Below are 19,701 nucleotides of genomic sequence, written 5' to 3'. Positions count from 1 at the left end.
CCTGATGTGTGAGTTAAGCGTTATCCCAGCAGGGAAGGCCAAGTAGGGTGCCAAGATGGAAAACCAAAAGCAATAATACATCCTGGGCAAAAGATCTATACTGTTCTTAAAAACCTAAAGGGTCATTTCATTCACCAGTCCCATTGCCTATACCAAATAGATTCTAGAGGATGACAATGGGACATCACAAACCCAATGACACAGTTGCCCTGTCTGCAGCTGCAATGCCAGCTGTAGTGCCACTGCCAGACCACATCAGCACAGTCTCTGGTCCATGGACTATGGCCATACAGCTGGCAAAAGCACTTTTCTCCATCCAGAATAAGGAATCTCACCTCCATCGGGTTTTTCCACCCTCTGATATGATATAGTCCAAAGAGATCTAGACCATCTATCTGGACAGTCTACAGAATAGCAGTTTGGTTTGCTATATTGATGACATCATTTTAATCAGCTAGTTGAGCAAGAAGTTGGCAGTCATCGGAGATTTTGATAAGATGTGTGGCTCTGAAATACATGTGCTCTAAAAGGTAAGAAATAAATTTATGAAGATTCAGGGGCTCCCCATATCAGTGAGGCAAGATGTTTCTGAGCATGGGCCTCTCCCTCTAAGAAGCATGAAGACCTATGCAGCATACTTCCAGGATTACTTTCTTAACAAAATTCAACCACCACAGAACTGCGCAAGCACCATGCTTTCTCAAATTTATGTTCTTCACAAAAGAATTTGTCTAGAAATGTAAAGGAAGTGACATTACATCTGTTTTGAAGCTGAGAAAAGCCACTGTGGGATTCTCCAGTCTCTCTCTTTTGCTGTAGCAATTGAGAGGCCTCATTTTGAAACTCAGAGATAAGATAAAAGCAGCCTAGACCCTTGAGTCACCACATATAGAGGGCAGCCACCTTTGTAAAAGTGAGAAATGAACTTCTGTTGTGTAAAGCCAATAAGATTTGGAAATCATTGGCATAGCCCAAGACTATCCTATCCTCACTAATAAAATACCTTAAAAGAGTTTATATGGAATGTCATTTGATTAATATCAATGCACCTGCCAATTTGAATTAATAGCAAAATATAAGCCCAGATACCTAACGGATTTACCTGTTAAACAGATATGTGTAATGCCCTGATTACTTATTACGAAGACCATTTGTTCAAAAGGACTATTTATTTTTATCATAGTAAAGTTTGACTTGTTATTTTTGACCCTAATTAGCCAAATGTCAAGGTGATTTTTGAAAATACTTCTGAAATCAGCAATTAACCAGACTCCAAATCTTGTCTTCCTAGCTATGACAGGAAGGTATGTATTTTTTTTCTCCTAAAATCTCTATCAAACTATCCCAGAAGAAATTAAAAAAGAGGGGTACCTGATTCACATCATTTAGGAGGAGGATTTGCTCTCAAGACAATTCTGACACTTGATTCTCACAGCAGAATCACAACACAGGCCCTAGAAAACCCTATATCTGGCTCACAAGATGCCTCCTGTCCTGGGCACCAGACACTGGAGACCCAGCGATAAATGCAGCAACAAGTCCCAAAATGGTCTTCGGCATTGTCATGACCAGGCCAAACAAATCTTATCAGTGGCCAGTAGGAGGTGCTCCTTTTGTAAAACATTAGATTGAGAGACTCACATTATAGTAAATTTCAAAAGGGCAAAAAATGTACTTGTGAGCCCATCATTTTAAGGCAAATATTTTTATTTCCTAATTTCCTTCGAGGTTTTGTTAATATTGATATACAATTTTACACAATGGCCATACAAGTTGTTTGAATGACTATTTACTCTGTTTAGTGATTCATTTATTTAGCAAACCTTTAGTGAACACCTAGCATGTGTCCAGAACCTGCGCGCTATGTAGGAATACCAAAGAAATACAACACAGACCCCTTAACCTCAGAATACTGACAGGAGCTGTGTAGGTACCACTAAATCACTGGAGAGCTTGCCTTCTCCACAGCATTCCCTCTGCCTGCAGTCTATTCAGTTTGGGATGATCCTGCAAAAAAAAGATAAACGGAAAAGAAAATCCTAGAAGTAGACATGGTCTCTAAGGTATAGATACAATGCCAGGACTGCATGAAAAACCGAAAGCCCGTTTCTGAGGATGTGGTGGCTATGGGAAACTGAAGAGCCACTTTGGATGACCCCGCCAGGGGATCGTCTTCACTCCTTCATGTAGCTTAGTTGCCATTACTCCAGTTTCAGGGGTGTGGGTGGCACAGAAGAGAGTGAATGGTGGCAACTGGCTGAGGAGGAATTCTGCCAACCTGTGCATCATGGGGAGGCCCGGTGACCACAGAGCAGCCAAAAGACAAAGCTGGGGCTCAGGAGCAAATGCAGCACCTGCCTGTGCATATTAATAAATTTTATTTAACTACGAGTATAATAAATGATTGACTGGCACTACTTTTATTGTATTTGTGATCTATGATAAACCACTTAAATTCTTTTCTATTTCTTCCAAATAATTTCACTCTTTTCCCTGATTATGTGGAAGTGTCCGCATCTGTGAAACAGGGTAACAATAGTACCTGTGTACAGGGCTGCTGTTGGGAAAGTGAGTTGGTATATGGAACAGTAACTAGGCCAGTCAATATTGGGCAAATAAGAAAGTCAGTTCTCAGTGGCTTTCTCATCAATCACTCCCTTAGGGCAAGGGAAGGGCTTTCCTCTCTTACCCTCCTGACCCAGAAAACGGAAATGAATACCTGGTAGATGATGGCTCTCCTGTGACGTATGCAGGGCCTGCAGAAGTCATTGAAGCACAGACAGCAGCTCTGGCTCCGGGATCTCCGGATGTGAGTCTGCGAAGGTTCCCTCACCAGGAAGTCGGTTGCTTCCAGGCCCCCACATGCTCCCAAGCACAGAGACCTCTGAAGCTAGGCAGAGGGAGGCCTCTGGTGATCGAAGGCGACAGTGGGCCCATGTTCACACTGAGATCCTTGCTCACCTCTGTGGGAAGAAAATATTCTTCAGAAGACATTATGCACGCAAAATCACCAATGTTCACTGATAACCAAAACCCAGAAACCTGCCCTCTGACAGGTAAATGGCTAAACTACTCAGCAACAGAAGGATACAAACTACTACTGATCTGCAATGACTTTCTTGAAATGACAAACTATACAGATAGGGAACAGATAGTGGTCGTCAGGGGTCAGGGGAAGGGGAGGAGGTGGCTGTGACTGTAACAAGGCAGCAGGAGGGACCCTGAGGGACAGGAATGTTGTGTATTGACAGTTGTGGTGGCTGTACAAACTTACATGTGATAAAACTGCACATTTCTAGACACACAGGCAAATACATGCAAAATTGGTGTAATTGGAACAAGATTGGTGGATCATATCAATGCAATCTCCTGGCCGTGACCTTGTACCACAGTCACCACAGTCATGCAGGATGTCACCATTGGAGGAAACTGGGTGAAGGGTACCTAGGATCTTTGTATTACTCCTTATAATTGCATGTGAATGTACAATTATTTCAAAATTTAAAAAAAAAAAACATTTAAAGAACAATATGGCGGTGATACCAACGCCTGCCATTCTTGCTACAGCCCCACCTGGGCCCACATCCTCTCCATAGGGAGGCTGAAATCTGACTACCCACAGGAAGGGTGTGACCTCATGTTTACTCACCTTGCCCTGCAAGGAAATCGTCCCCTTGTTGTCATGAGAGGAAGGCTGAGGCCAGAGGAAACCTCAAAGTTCTCACTTGCAAACACCCTGCCATCCCCGTTTGACCCCAGGAGACCCAGCCACATCTGAAGACTGCGATTTGCACCTGCAGCTTCACAGAGTCCAAGGGCAAAGCCGGCTCCTGATGCATTTTTTTCTCTTAAGGGTCTTCTTTCCCAAAACCTTCTCGGCCTCTCTGGGCCTTATCTCCATTTCCCTCAGGAGCAAGCAGGCTTTCAGTAACCCGGTCGCTCTCTTAACTTTAAGATTTGGGGCTACATTAATGGATGGTGAAGTTCTCTTGACAGTCACTCTCAAACCGAAATTGGATAGAGAAGCCTCTGGAGCTCCCAGTTCCAGAACTGCTCAAACTTCTTCTTAAAAGACTCACAAAAGTAAATACATTTTAAGTCATGACCTGATACACTCACACAAATTTTACGAAACAATACTTATCCTGACTAATATAATGTGCTCTATAATTTTATATGTTCTATTCTAGCTTTGCATAAACTAATCTGGTTTATTTAATTTAAAAATCCATTTCAGGTGCTCGCTTCGGCAGCACATATACTAAAATTGGAACGATACAGAGAAGATTAGCATGGCCCCTACGCAAAGATGACACACAAATTCATGAAGCATTCCATATTTAAAAAAAAAAAAATCCACTTCAGGACCCTCAATTACATAGTAAGCCACTGGTGTACTGGAGGTATTGGCTCACAAGCTCCAAAGATTAAATTTTCAGGAATTTTGCCCACTGGTTGTTAAATGTGACCATTATTAAAAATTAAATTCTATAGGCTTACAAAATTATATACTTTACAAAATTATATAAACCCAACTCTTGAGTTATCAATGTTTATCATATAGTGGAAATAAAATATAATGACCTGCCCTTTGTATCTCTTCCCAATTTGGAATAATTACATCATGGAGATCAGAAAATTTACACTCTCTCCTCTTCTTTTTCCCAGTCGGTCGTTAAGCATTTGCCAGCACATCATTGGTTGTGACCCACAGTTTGAAATGCCCTGTTCTAGTTAATTCCCCTCACCCATCCCACCTTTGTGTTTAATGTGAAGAGACTGATGGATGGTTATGGGAGAGCCCAGGACACAAGAGTTCAAGCTGGAAGAGGTACCCTCTCTTTTGATTCTGGTCCAGTGCTGTCACCCCCACAAGTTCTGCCTCTCGACTCACCCCAACCTGGAGGTAAGGACTGCCTGCACGCAGCCGGGCCACGAGACTCTGGGGCTAGAGGCAGAACCCCTTCCCTCTCTAGGGCTGATCATGCCCTTCTGAGATGTGGACATGGGATGGCGGGAAGCTGGTCCCTGCTCCAGGCACATCTGCTCTGCCCACGTGTGTCCCAGGCCCCACGGCCAGCTGGATGCTGGTCTTCTTGGTCAGGCAGCCGATATGCATGCAGCACGGGGCAGGGTGCTGGGAGAAAGAAGGCAGTCGTGGAGACCCAGTGCCCAGCTTTGGGCAAGTGTGAGATTGTTGCTCTCCGTCACGCTGATACGGCCCTCTCCTCCAGTGTGCTTCTTCATTTGCCCCTTCCAAACTTGTTTGTGACACATTATTTAGGAAATAAGGGAAGAGAAATGAGAGTGACTAAGAACATTAGCCCTTAGAATTGTTCCTCCAAGGCTGCCCCTAAATTAGAAAGAATGTCTGACAGAGAAACTGTATGTAGTTACGTGTTGCTGGACATGATGGGCCACTAATGCCCTTACAAAATGTTTAATTACAATATTCCAAAGTGTTTCCCCCCCCCAAAGTGTTTTTCTCCCATCACCAATTTGAATTGCTATGAAAGCAACAATTAGGGAAATTTAAAAGAATGTGCTCATAGTCCCACCTCTCTTACATGAAAGCTATTTTTGTATTTCTATACTCATCTTCAGCAGTCTTGTCTCTGACATTTGATTTTCACATAGTTGTAATCAAGATCCTAGACAGCTAGAGCCTCAAACCATCCGTTTGGAAACTATTGCATATCCCTTTCTACATTTTAACTGAATGGGCACTGAGGCTCTGAGGGTTGGCCCTGGGCGGAACCGCTATACTGGGCTCTGCTAGTCCCCTTTGCATATCTGAAGGGGATGAGTTAAGCGAAGCCACAGTTTCACTCTTCAGTTACAACTCTTTACCCAAATAGGTTTAAATAAAAACAGACAGAATTAGCAGGGCCTCTTTTCCTCTGGAGGAAGAACAGCTGCAAACTACAGTGTTCCTCTAATGAGGTAATGGCCCCATACAAGAACATCGATGAGCCCCAGTACCCTAAAGTTCTCCAGCCTTTATTGTTGCCATTCCCACTCCAACCACCCTAGACACAGCAGCTTCATGAAGCCTCGGAAGAAGGAAGCAAAGGCAACTGGAAGACCCACAGGACAGATGGGGCCTCCCGGGCTGAAACACCATGTTTGGGAACTGCGGGTAGCAGGAAGCCATGAGGCTCCCAGCTGGATTATCTTGTGTAATTCTAGCTAAATTCTGGCTCGCACAGTCAGAGACTCAGAATATAAATTTATGGTGCTGAATTAACTAACTCCTGGGATGTTACCTGATCCTGTGACCAAGTTACCTTTAAAATAAATATGTAGACTCTTAGGAGACATCTCAGTCTTACTGAGGTAGATTTTTAAAACATAAATTTGTATTTTATCAGGCTAGAAATTTGGGATGAGTTAGAGCACGGTCACTACAAGCCACTCGGCACAGGAACAAACATCTATTCTTTACTTCTCAGTAAGAGGAATCCTCTGGAAACTTGATTCAGGCCATGTCACTCTTCTGCTCAAACCCTGGACTAGCCTCCCTTCTAAAATCTCAAACCCCTACCATGTATGACCTGATGTGATCCAGCTGTGCTGTCCTCTGCCTTGACCTCCCACTGCTCTTTTTCTCACTGCTCCAGGCCACTGGCCTCATTGCTGTTCCTTCGAGCTCTCTCCTGACTCAGAATCTTTCACTTGCTGTTCTCTCTGCTGCTGGCAGGCTCTGTCTCTAGATAGCTGCATGTTGCTCTCTCTTCTTCCTTTGGAACTTTGCTCAAATGATACTTGTCAGAGAGATTTCAAATAACTGCCCTCCCACCTGCATTGATTCTCTATCTCTTCACTCTGCTTTATTTTTCTTCATAACATTTACCACTGCCTGACCTACTATTTGTGTAATTGATTGCTTATTGTCTGTCTCTCCCAGACTCAGTGGGGTGAAAATATCTAATTTATAACTCACTTTATAATACTAAACAAAACACTAATCTACATTCAGACTGATGATGCTTTTGTAGGTTTTTTTTTTTTTCCCCCAAATCTTTGAGAATCTGCTTCATGGATGAATTGGCACATTCAAGGAGTAATAAGAATAATAGTGCTGATGATGTCAAAAGCTGCCACCTGCCATCTGCCGCGAGCCATGCCATGCTAGAGCGTCACACTCTCGACCTCACTGGACTCTCACGACAAGCGGTTAAAGTCCTTATGACCCCCACGTTATATAAGTACAGAACAGAGGTTCGGCGACTTTCCCAAAGCCACACAGCTAGTCTAAGAACTTTTAAATAGGCAGTTCTTCATTGTAAGAAGAAAAAAAAAAAAGTCCAGTCTTTACCGGGCACCCTTTCTGCTCACTCTGAGAATCAAAAGTCAGGCTTTTTGAACTTCATATGCTGTAGTTTTTAAACCCTGGTGAATACAAATCTATAAATAGAAAGGACTGTAACTCAGGGATGATTGGGTACTGGCCCAGCTTCTGGAGCTAACCAATGTTCTCGATGTTTTTTATGCCATCCCCGAAGGGGTTCTCAGCCTGAGCTGAATGACTCACCACAGCTCAGCCAGTCACTTCCTTCCTGCTTTCTGGAGGAGGGCTTCCCGCAGGGAGACAAGAATTGCCACTCCAGCCACCTCCATACGGTTCGAAAAGCCAGCAAGCAGTCTTCTGTTTGTGTGTGTGGCCTGTTTTCTCTGATCTGATCTCCCTTTACACACACATACACACGCAGGTTACTTTCACATCCATTTAAATGAGTAACTTAGAAAGAAACTGAAAAAAAAGAAAAGAAAAGAAAAGAAAAGAAAGGTTATTAGACTCAAATGGAAATTAAAAGGTGGATCAAAATGAGAGTTAAGATCTGTGGCATCATAACTGTTGTTGTAATTGAGGATTTTTTCTAATTTAGCAGCTGTTCTGAACTTGATGACTGATACCTATTTTAAGTGGTGAGTCAAGGATCCCAGAGTTAAAGTTTGATGGGTTTTGTCGGGTGTTGAGGAGATGGGAAGCCACCAACACAATTTCTGAACCACTGACCCAATGGCAACGTCTTGTTGGTAGATTTCCCCAATTCCTTTCCAGGCCTCAATGCTGAATTTAAAAAAAAAGACCCAGGACAAGAAACACATACAGATTTAGTCTGTTTTACTTTTAAGTGGATTTAAGGCAAAGAGTTGGAAAAAGCAAGCAGAAGCAACTGCTCCAGCTCAAAATGAGAATCTAAGATTGACATTTCATCTCTGGCTCTATTCTTGCCTGTTCAGTGTATATTCGAATTGTGTGTCTTAATTGCCCAATGAAATAATCAAAAATACAAAAAAAAAAAAAAAATGGTTGTATAGTATTTTGAAATTTCTACTCAAAAGAACAGACTTTGGTTCTTTTTCAAGAAGATCTTATGCTTTTATTTCATCTGTTTTCATATTTTCTTGTTCTCTAAACTCAATGCCAGCATTTAAACTATATATACACAGGCACAATTTTGTGATTATCAACATGAGATTCTCTTAAGATAGACTCAGACATTCAAAAGCCTCTGTGCTAACAGAATTTTTTAAAACTCCCAACCATATCCATAATGCCCTTGGAAGCTTGACTTTTCTATGAGATTTTCAGAGCTAATTGGCAAGACCCAGCTCGACCTAGAGCATTGGCGAGAATCACCAGCTATATTTAACTTCCCGGAGCTATACTGAAATGCTTAATTCCTGGCGAAGTTACTGGGTTGAGTAACAAGACTATCCAAGACTCTGAGAGGCCCATGTTACCACTAATCTCAATGCTAACTTTTCTCCCAGAATACAGGAAGCAATGAGAGCAGCCAAGGTTTCTGATGTTCAGTGTGTAGCAGACACCGTGATAAAGACATTAAGTGCACAAATTCACTGCAATGCTCAGTAAAGCTGGTTGTAAGGTGGGACTTACACGATTTCCATCATGGCCCCAACAGGCTGCTGTGACACATCAAATTCCATTCGCTGGCCCATGGCAGACCTAGGGGCTCAGGGCCCACGTTGCATCTGCTCTGTTATCTGCAGCTCATGGTTATGCTCTCAACAGCCCATAATCATTGTACTCTGCTGTTTTGGCAAAAGATACCAATCCCCAGACTACAGATAATCACATGTAGAAGTCACCAGCAGTCAATAACACACGGGCAATTTCTCAGGTAGCAGAAAATAACCTATACTATGTGCTTTTTATATCTTAAGTCACCTGCGAAATAATGGGGATATAGCAAAAATTTATAGGGCCACTGTTTTTACTTTGCCTCAAATTTTCTCCTTCAGAAATAAAAAAGAGATTGCATTTTCAATCACACACCCACTTCAGTAAATCGTCTTGTTTTTTTTCTCTGTCCCAATAAAGGTGTTTCACATATTTTTACCAGGACTGGGCAACAGTGACATATCACCGACAAAGCACAATAAATTAAAAAATGTAATTGAGTAAACAGGTACTGATTTCAGAACATCATCCTTTATTCTCTTTCCTTAAAAAAGTCTGTGCTTACCAGTCTCAGTGTTACTGAAGCAAAGCAAGTATTTTTTTTAATGACACACCTATTGCACTCAAATATTAATTATGCCAATTACAAGTTTCTCTTCATCACTACTGATGGCGTAATTTGACTGCAAGTGCTTTGCAGATATATACACTTGGTGTGTCAGTAACTCAATCAACTGTTAGGTTTATTCAGATTTCTAAAGGAGATGATGAGCATGTGCCACCTGCTGGAAATCATGACGATGTCCTCAAGTGAAAAGAGAAGCCCAGAAGGTGGCCCCAGAGCAATCCTGGCAAACTTAGGCTCCTGAGTCGACAAATCTCTGGCTGGGTCAGGACCCCTCCATTTGGTCAGACCACAGCTCCACCAGCCAATTGGAGTTATTCCAGATCTTGCCCAGTCACTGGGTTACAGGGGTGCTTCGGTCGAGACTTCCCTGGGCCTTCATCAGAATGGTCTGGATCCCAGCACCTCCCAGAGCAGGTTCTCAACTCTCACTCATTCTCAGGCAAGCAAACCAGGCTTGTTCACCCTGTGGCAAAAGGGTTCCCCACAGCAAGAGTGGCAAACCCCAGATCCGTGTAATTTTCAAGAGTCTGCTTGTGTCCCATTGATCAAACCAAGTCATGCGCCGAGCCCAGGCTCAGGTGCATGGCCACTGAGCAGTCTGTCACAGTCTCATTGTTTCTTTCATCAAAAAATTTTGCTGTTTCTAAATAATCTTTAAAAGTAACTTGTGAGAAATGGGAAAGGCAGACTAGTGTTGACAAGGTTTCTCTAATTCTAGATTCTAGGGGGCCAAGAATCAAGCTAGGCTGCCCCAAACTGTCCCCATTCTAGTATCCAAGGAAACCTTAGCCCTGGGTGAACTGAGACACTGGGTTACCCCATAATTACCCTGTGAGATTCAAACTATTGTCACTCCATTTTACAGATGAGAAAATTGTGGTTTGGAGACAAGAAGCGATTATCCCAGAGGCTCTCGTAAGTAAGCAACACGGCTGAGGTCTGAGCTTGAGCAAAATCAGAAGCATGTTTAACATTTAGGTAAGTGCTATTGCCCTGTCTTAATCACTCGCTTCATTTAAAGTAATGACTGCTAATTACTTTGGTCTGCGTTAAAAAATAAAATTCAAATTTATCTTCCAAGACAAAGGTTTGCCGTATTTAAGAATAGTCCAAAGAATGCCACTATTTCTGAAGAAGTGTAAAAATGCTTTGAAGGGTATCATCATTGCATCAGCAGGTAGTCTTCTGATGAACTACTGGTGCAGTGTTAGCAAAAATGATTATGTTGTCCTTCGTTAAGGTCCATGTCCAGTGCTGTACTTCGTGTGATAATTGCTGACTAAACATGCAGGCACTGTTTTAAGTACTTAGCATGTAGTAATTCACTCAATTCTTCTATATTCCATAAAATAGATGCTATTGTTAGCATTCTTTTTTTTTTTTATAAAGTTGCCAAAGATGACATAGCAAGTAAGTAGTAGAACCATAATTTGAACTTGTCCCTTGTCCCAAGTACATGCTTAATCACCACACACCGTGGCCCCTCTGCTTAGGCATAAAGGTCCAAGATAGATCCCAGGCAACAGTGCACAAGCTCTTTCCATAGAGCTGCAGTATATCCTATGCTTGAAAGAACCACCCTCATTTGGCTGAATAAGTTCTCATTGGTTGATTGAAAACCAAGTGACCTACCACTTCCCACCAGGTATTCTTCCGGTGGAGGTATGACAGTTTAATGGCCAGCCTGGTCCCTGCCCAAGGAAAGGGTGAAGGAGGCAAATTCATGATCTGAAAGACTAGAAATAGGACACGTCTCTTCCATTCCCACTTTTCTGGCAAGGAGTTAACCAATGACCACTGCCAGCTGCAAGTGGGAGACGCAGACACATTTAGCCATATGCCCCAGAAGAAAGAGAGAATGGATTTTGGTGGACAACTTGCAGACTTCACCACAGAGCTTGTTGTAACATGAATTTGCATTTCCTGGTGTCATGCATCCTTTCACAGTTTTAAAGCCAATGTATTTCTTTTACTGTGAAAAGCTATTGATCTTTAGGGTTCATTTTTCTACCAAGTCTGTGGTCTTTTGTACTGGTTTCTTGGTACTCCTTATTTGTTAAAGAAATTAACTTTTTATCTACGATTGTAGTTTGCAAATACTTACCCCAGTTTGCTTATTTTGTCTTCGGACTGTGTTTCCATTGTTTTTTTGTTGATGATATATCCTATTTTTATGTTATCAAATTTATTAATCTTTTATCTTTATTTTATTTTTGTTTATTTTTAAATTATATTTATTAATCTTTTATCTTCTGGAGTTTTGTATCATACTTAGAAAGACCCTTCTCTCTCATCTTATTTTTAAAAGCTCTCATATTTTCATTTACTACTTTCATGCTTTAAATTTTCTCTAGTTAAATTTTGGTTAATCTAGAATTTATTTTAGTGTAAGGTATGAGGTATGGATTGAAGTTAATTTTTAAGATGGCTATTTAGTTGTCACAAGACCACATGTGAATTAATCCTTTCCCTAATGACTTGAAATGTCATTTTTATCAGTAGTTTCCTGTATAAACTTGAGTGTATGTCTGGGCTTTCTCATTTGTTTATTGATCTATTCTCTACCAGCACTACTCTCACCACCAGAAGTCCTTTTTCTCAGACATTTTTGTAACTATTTTTGATTCTATATCTTGTCTAGTTAAAAAATAACTCACATTGTTTTTTTCAGAATCATTTGCCCAGTTGGCATGGCTTTGCTCATCATTTCATTGTAAACCTTCTGAACCTCTCTGTTTTAGGCATTTTCTTGAACAGAGCATAAAGCTGGGATTTCCTTTGTGATTCAGCCTGGTTTTTAATAGGTGAGTTGTGCTTATTTATGGGTATTCATTAATAGGAAGGACACAGCTGGCCTTAATTTTATCATCATATTTCATGTTATAGTTTCTAGTTATAATTGCTCTTCTTAAAAAAAATTTACAGTGTCCTTTCGTTTGCTGTGTGTTTCTTAGTTTGGAAGGGTGACATTTTTGTTCAGGGAGATATTTAGTCACAGTTTTTAACCCCTTCATGACATAGTCTTCTACTTTTTCAGATATGTGTTTTACTTGTTTCTTTCCCTTTATTTTATATGTATTCTTTATCTTTGTATAGATCCTGCGCTGGTTTCTTTCTGATTGTGACTCATCTTGGAGTGCGGTGAGTCCTCCCTGATCAGCCATTTATAGGAAGTTTCATCGGGGAGCCCAGGGCCCTGTCCTGCTGGCACGACTCCTCTCAAGACCGGGGCGGGCATGAGAGATTCCTCTCCCTGCCCACAGGTGTGTGTGGGGCAGGCACTGTGCTTCCCGCAGGTGCATTTTATCCAGTGGCTCTATCCCTACTTTCATGCCAAGTGTCTTCTGAAATGTTGCTCACAGGTCTGTAGCCGGTGTGCTTTAGATCCTCACAGGTGATGCTAGTCTTTTCTTCCTGGAACTTTCAGATAGTTGCTCATTCATACACTCTGAGAGTCCCTCTGGCCGGGTCTCCATATGCTCACTACATCCTGACACCCTCAGCCCTGGGTGGGATCGTCTCATGAGTCACATCTTCTTTGCATTCTGGGAAATTTTCCTCTACTATGTCTTAGTAATTCCTAACCCTTCTTTTTTTTTCTTTACTCTGAAACTCCTAGTGGTCAGACATTTTACTCCCCAGCTGATAACCTATGCCTCTCCTCTCTCCTCATGTATTTCTCCATTTTTCCGTTTTTTGGAGACATGTTCTGAAGATTCACTTGGTTCCAGCTTCCATCTATTCTGTGGGATTTTAAGTTCAACAGTCATATCTTTAATTTCTTTCTTGTTCTCTGCCTGTTCATAAATAGCATCTTGTTCTTACTTCATGGGTATGCAATATTTCTTGAATCTTTCTGAGGACAATAATTAAACTTTTAATTGAATTTTCTTTTGTTTTCCAACTTAGCTATTTCCTCTAAGGTCAGTTGTCTTTATGTATCTCATTACTCTCCTCTATGTTGCTGATTTTCTTCTGAAAGTCTGACGATATTTGGATGTTTGTGTAGGTTAAGAATCCATTGCTCATTCTGATGAGCTGCTGTGGGTTTTCCATGGACTTCTCTGAATGAAAAAGGGAAGCTGTGAGCTCTGTGTCCACAGATGGGGTTTGTTGGCTGAGCTTTATTTAGGATAGATGGATGAAAAGCTGGCAGAAGGCTGGCAATTTCCCTTCCTCTCCACCCCTGGATATAACCCAACCCAAGCCAGAATAAGGAAGATTTAATTCTTAATTCAGACCCATTCTACAAGTTGTAGCCCAACCCAGGCTGACTCAAGGTCTTTAAGAAGCGTTCTCTGGTGTCTGCCTGCTGGGAACCCGTCCTCTGTGAGTGAGGGGAGAGGCAGAAGGAGACAGAAGGGTAGTTGCTGGAAGCTTGTTCACAGACAATTATACCCCAGTTACACCCCAATTACACCCACATCTCAATGCCTCTCTAGGTTCCTTCAGCAATATAACACCAGCCTCACTGTCACCCTCTTCTGCCCTTCCTACTGTCCAACACCTTCCATCCCCTTTCCACCTTCAGAAATTATTTGTCATCCTATTTCCTATTCTCTTTGCCATTATAGGTTTATTCTCCTTGTACCTGTTTTCTTCCAATCCAGTGGAGCCTAAGGAGGAAGGAAGCTGTGCATGTGCTCAGTGCACTCAGCAGCCCACTATATCACACTCGCTTGAGTTTAGAACAGATGCCCTCATCCACAGTGCCCAAAGCTTTGTGGGTATTCTGCTACTTCAAGAAACCTCTTAGTTTATAGTATCCCAGAGGGCTTCTTAAAATACAAAATGAAAATTAGACTTACCACTCTTCTAAGAGTTTGAGTCACGCTGAGATTAGAGAGTAAGTTACTGTCTTTAGTCATGCTCTTGTAAATGATACCCTGTAGTAGGTTATCTTCTTAAAGAACAACAACAACAACAAAATTAAAATTACAAGAAGGAAATGATTAAGGTCTTTTCAAACAAAACTTTGTGGGCCTGTGCAGGCGGGTGCTCTGAACTTAAGCTTCTTTAGATTCAGGGTGAATCTGCATTTTTTTTCCTACAGAGGGGCCAGTGGTGCAGGAGCAGGTGAGAGAGCCTGGGAAGCAGCAAGGGGAGGTCGGGGTAGGATGGGCATAATAAGAATCTTTGGGTTTGGCAGTGAGCAAGCAAGATTTAGAAATCTTTATTAGTGTGGTCTCCATAAAGACCTGAGGCCACGAACTTGATTTGAAAGAGTCCAGTGAGTGCTGGTTATGGGGAAGCTCACACAGTGGTGGAAACTGCTTGTGGCAGCGGAAGAAGGAAGAAATGGGGGACCCAGCAGCCCGCAGTCAGTCATGTTCCTCCCTCATCTTCCCAGATCCAAGGTGTTAGTGACACTCAGAAATGAAAATCCTTTGCCCGTAATCTCATTACCTCAAGGAAAGCAACCGCTTGTCTTCAACTAAAGACCTGTTGAAACCTTCAAACTTTTATGCCCTTGAAACCAAGGTATCTATTATGTCATCTACAGAAGAAGGTGAATTACCACCATTGAAACGCTTCAGGTCTATTTCACCAAGACATCTCAAACGCAAAAGTCTAAGCAGAGGGAGATGTCATTGAACCAAGAATCAGAACACCTGGTTCCAGCTCTGTCTCCACCCTAGCCAGGCCTATCTTGTAAGGTTGAAATGAATGATTATTATTACTGCTTACTGGATCTGAGTGCCGTTTTGGCAATAATAATTTCTATTTTTCAAAATTAAGTAGCTCAAGAGTGTTTCTGGTCCAAGAATAAGATGACTACAGAACATTTTTCGGACATTTAAAATTCAATTTTGTCCTGGGAGGAATAGCTTTAAAAAGTCATCAACTTATTATTAATGAAGTAATAATTAGTAGGGGAGAGTGTAAAATGCCTTTGGAAGAAGACTAGAGTCCTATTTTTAAAACAAATATAACTGTTTTAACCAATATAACTGTAAAACTATAAAGCAATATAACTGGATTTCTGAGGAACTCACTGTATTTTCCATATTTTAACTTAGCAATGAATGTCCATTTTGAGGCTTAACAGAGCACTCTTATTCCAGAAAGTTCAAAGCACTTTAAAAATCCTTCAAGTGGCAACATGAACCTAAAGATCTTGCAAATAGCTCTTAGTTTTTCTAGGGGTGGAATAAAAATAAAGAAGGTCAGTCAACTAGAAATCCACAGATTTTTCTATTGAAGAAGCTAAGTCACCTCTCTACATTTTCCTGAGAGGACAACTATCACCAATGTCTAACACTAGGTAGAAACAGAAATTACTTTATCATGTGGTTTTAGATTCTTCAGGTTAGCCTGCTGACTCTAAACAGCTCAAGACAGAAAAGGAATTTACCGGAAGATTCTGGAGTCTGTCATAAACCTCAAAAAAAACTGGGCTTGCAGATCTAAACTTGTGCCTTGTCTCTCAGGGTTTTATGGGTGTCTCAGTGTCAGCACATGCTGAGACAGACTAGCCAAATTGAAATACCATTCCAATTTCTAAAGAGATCATTTTAAGGATCCAATCAACTGGGGTCCTGGCCAAGGGGAGGGATGGGGGCATCACATGCTAAGAATATGGCAGTTAGGGGCAGGCCTAGGGAGCTGGAGGGTCATGGGAGCTGGGAAGACACCCCAAATGGTGTCTGGAACACCCATTTATAATAAGAATGTAATTGGAAGAGAGCAGAGATGATGAGATCTCTCCACAGATTTGGGGAAGGCATAAGAACAGAAGTTAAGAAGCCCATATCTAATACTTCCAGGACTGAGGAACCCTGTTTCTTCAAGCAGTTTCTGTCAACCTCCCTGAGAAACAGTTTCCTTATAAAAATATGAGACTGAACTAGGAATAACAATCTATCCATGCTTCTTGAGCATTTTTTTCTTGCTTCCACATCATTCACATGATCAACCTCCTCCACTGATAGAACTTCTCCTTCCATACTGTCAGGGGTGCATTCCAAATGGCTATGTTGGGGAAGGGGGATGGAGGATGGCACTTAGAGGGAATCACCAGGACTAAGAGGGTTCATCGGCACCTTCTGGGGAGAGGGTTGGGTACACTGTTTGAACTCTACCCACCGGATTCTAATTCACTTGGGGTCCTCTTCTTACCCACCACTCCCCCTTGAGAGTCACTGTTCTAAGAGATGATTATTCATCATATAAGGAATAATTAAAGGAATTGAAAAAGCTTAGCTTAATGAAGGGGTGAATAGGGGAAAGGGATACACATTACAGCCACTTCAAATACTGAAAGGGCTGTCATGTACAGAAGGACATACATTTCTTCAATGTGATTGCAATAGGCAGAATCAGAATCAAAAGGTAAAGGTTATGAAAAGACAAATTTCAGATCACTCCAATTATTTTCCCTGAATTCACATTGTTCTAGATTGAATGTGCTTCTTCTAGCACGAATCCCCCATCCTTGTGACTATTCATGTATCAAAAATCTATAAATCAAGGAAGATCAAAGTAGAGAGCGCCAAGTTCTTCTATCGTTCAATCCTGAGATTTGGGGAGCATTTTTATTTCAAAGTGTTTCTACATGTGGTCTTATTCACCTCTTGCAGCAAGTCTAAGGTAGCCTGTACCTATGCCTCACTTATAGGGCACTGAGGTCCAGAAGGTGAGTGGCATGCCCCGAAACAGCATCAAGATGGTAGAGTTGGGATTCGACTCTACGTCTTGAACTCCTACCCCGGACCTCTGCCACTTGTCCTGCTTCTAGAACAAGAGTTCTTAATTGCCGTCAGAGGTGCCCTCCTTAGCACACACTCTGTTTTCATACATACCTTCTGATAGAAAGGGTGCTGAGTGTCAATAAGAAAATAACTGATTATTTGGATCCTTAATCTGTCTCACCAGTTTTGGTAAACTTGTCCCAAATTTCCAAAAGCACAGTTTGAGCAAGTTATAACCCTCTCCATGATTTTCTGTGAATTTCCGATCTTCCTAACTCCAGGGCCCTTGTCTCCGCTGCTGTGTCCATAAATTCTTCCTCAGTTTGGTCTTGAACTAGCAGGCACACATTACAATTTCCCACAAGAAAACCCACCTGCAATTTAGCTTTAAGAGCTTAGTAATTTTACTGAGAACTTGATACATATGGGGAGGAATTACACTCCATACCACACAACTGTCTGTCAGCTTCCTGGCTGGCTCCTCACGTCCTCCATCTTTCTTGACCTGACCCATCCTCATGGCCTCTTCACATGCACAGACCCTAGAAAGGTACAGACAGCCTTTCATTCTGCTTTTCTCATAGGTACAGACTGTTCTGTACAGTCTGCCCTCCCTGCCTGTCTGGAATTAATGATGATAATAATAATAATAATAATTAATAATAAAGAAATTATTATTATCTACAGCTCATATATGAAGTCAGTATAACATATCTGCCACATAGCTAGTAAATGACAGGAATGAGACTCCATTTCAGCATTCCCTTTAGGTAACATAATTTGTTTCTCAGAAAGGTCAAAATTGTATTATTAGACAGGGCAGGAGACCATCCAAAAAAAAAGAAGGAGCATCCTCTTAGTTTTATCTTTCTAATGTTACTTAATCCAATCATCATTGGCTTTTATTCTCTCTAGGGACGAATTCCATTTTGTCCATGCCTAATAATAATAATAATAATAATAAAATTAATAATAGTAGTCTTCAATTCACCACATCTCTCTGTTCTGATTCCACAAATCTCCCTCAAAATTAACCTAGTTACCATGCCTGAAGTTTCACAATTAGACAAATCAATGGTTCTCAACAGAGGGCCATTTAGCCTCAGCTCTCCCCAGGGGACAGTTGGCAACATCTGGAGACATTTTTGGTTGTCACTTTGAGACAGAGGGGTTACTACTGGCATTGAGTGGGTAGAGGCCAGAAGTGCTGCTCGACATCCTACATTGACAGGACAGAGAATCGTTAAGCCACAAAGACCCGTTTGGCCCAAAATGTCAATAGTGCTGGGTTAAAAATCCCTGAATTAAACCATTTTTCTAGTTGCCTTGCTTGAAGTTTTTCCAATTAGGCAATAAGCAATCTTATTAAAGTGTGGAAAGAGGTGGGGAACATAACTCTGATCAGATTGCTCTCCACCCAGAACACCAAGTGGAAGTCACTGTCTCTAAAATAAAGGGAATTCGGAAAGGCAAATCTGGGGGAAGGAAGAGGAGAAGGCGTGGAGGGAGTTGTGGTGGGCATGAGGCATTTTAAGATGAGACAGACCAAGGCACTACAGTGACTAGTTTTGCCAGAGAGAAGGCTCCAGTCATCAAGCTGGATCGAAATGAAGCCTCCTATTTACAGCCTCCTCGGGGTCACTTGAATATGTGCCGGGAGAGCAGTACCCACCACAGTGACGAGCCACACGTGAGACATGAAACCACGGCAGTGATTCCTGTCCAGAATTGCTATCCCACTAGAAGGTTGTCCAGGTGAATTACGCTCTTCTCACATTTCATTTTCCTTCCAAACTGGAGCAGAGGGTGTAGTTTGTTTTTCAGTTTCATTTTCTCCTTTTTCTTGAAGGGAAGGACATGTTGCCAAAAATACTCATGAACTGCTTCCTTATTTTTATGATGGAGAAAATGGTTTATTTATTTTACAGTTACATCCGCATTAAAATGGCAGCAAGGGATAGCCTGGAGAGCCTGGGACCCTGTTTCTCCCTGGGCTCCTGAAGTGTTCATGGGCATCTGGAAGGTCTCCCGGACATGGCTCCCCCAGGGATCAGAACACACACACATCCTGTTTAGTTTGTGCCCCCTGAAGAGTCCAAACTTCAAGGGCTATTGAGACAATGTCGGCAGCCACACCAGTGTCCAATCAAAGGCGGCTCTCAGCAGCCTCCCTGGCAGGCAATGCCTGTTGGTTCTTCTCCAGGGACTGGCTGCTTTGCCAGTTCCAGCCAGCACCCGCATCTCTGCTCTCTCACTCCCAGGGAGCAACCCTCCCATGCAGATGACATGAGCTTTGTCAAAGGCTAGACTTGAGGACCAATAACCAGTGACAAAAAACAGCAGCTTTAAAATAGCTCTGAAGGTCTCAGTGCCTCCTCTAGCCAGATTAAAGAAGTAATTGAGGGAGAGACCCTGGCAGGATAAGGTGCTGTAGCAAATATGAGAGGCTT

The 19,701-nt window shown here is 41.9% G+C and overlaps 1 long non-coding RNA gene and 1 other non-coding gene across 3 annotated transcripts in view; one reads left to right on the top strand and one right to left on the bottom strand.

The window, feature by feature from the left end:
• Nucleotides 1-1,710: 1,710 nt before the first annotated feature.
• Nucleotides 1,711-19,701, bottom strand: part of LOC112477779 — a 41,192-nt gene continuing 23,201 nt past the window's right edge. The window contains exons 2-4 of one of the 2 annotated variants that reach the window (XR_003045583.1): nucleotides 7,535-7,753; nucleotides 2,720-2,963; nucleotides 1,711-2,007 (exon numbers count right to left, since the gene is read on the bottom strand). This is a non-coding gene — a long non-coding RNA (uncharacterized LOC112477779). Of the gene's footprint in view, nucleotides 2,008-2,719; nucleotides 2,964-7,534; nucleotides 8,134-19,701 lie in introns of those variants that run through there. The other variant, XR_003045582.1, reaches the window with a different exon arrangement.
• On the top strand, nucleotides 4,238-4,344 carry LOC112477790. Its single transcript, XR_003045586.1, has one exon. It is a non-coding gene; the product is annotated as a U6 spliceosomal RNA (small nuclear RNA).

The sequence above is a fragment of the Pteropus alecto genome, unplaced genomic scaffold (genome assembly GCF_000325575.1).
Source record: "Pteropus alecto unplaced genomic scaffold, ASM32557v1 scaffold13, whole genome shotgun sequence".
NCBI classification, from domain to species: Eukaryota; Metazoa; Chordata; class Mammalia; order Chiroptera; family Pteropodidae; genus Pteropus; species Pteropus alecto.
This window is presented reverse-complemented; position numbering and strand designations above follow the sequence as displayed.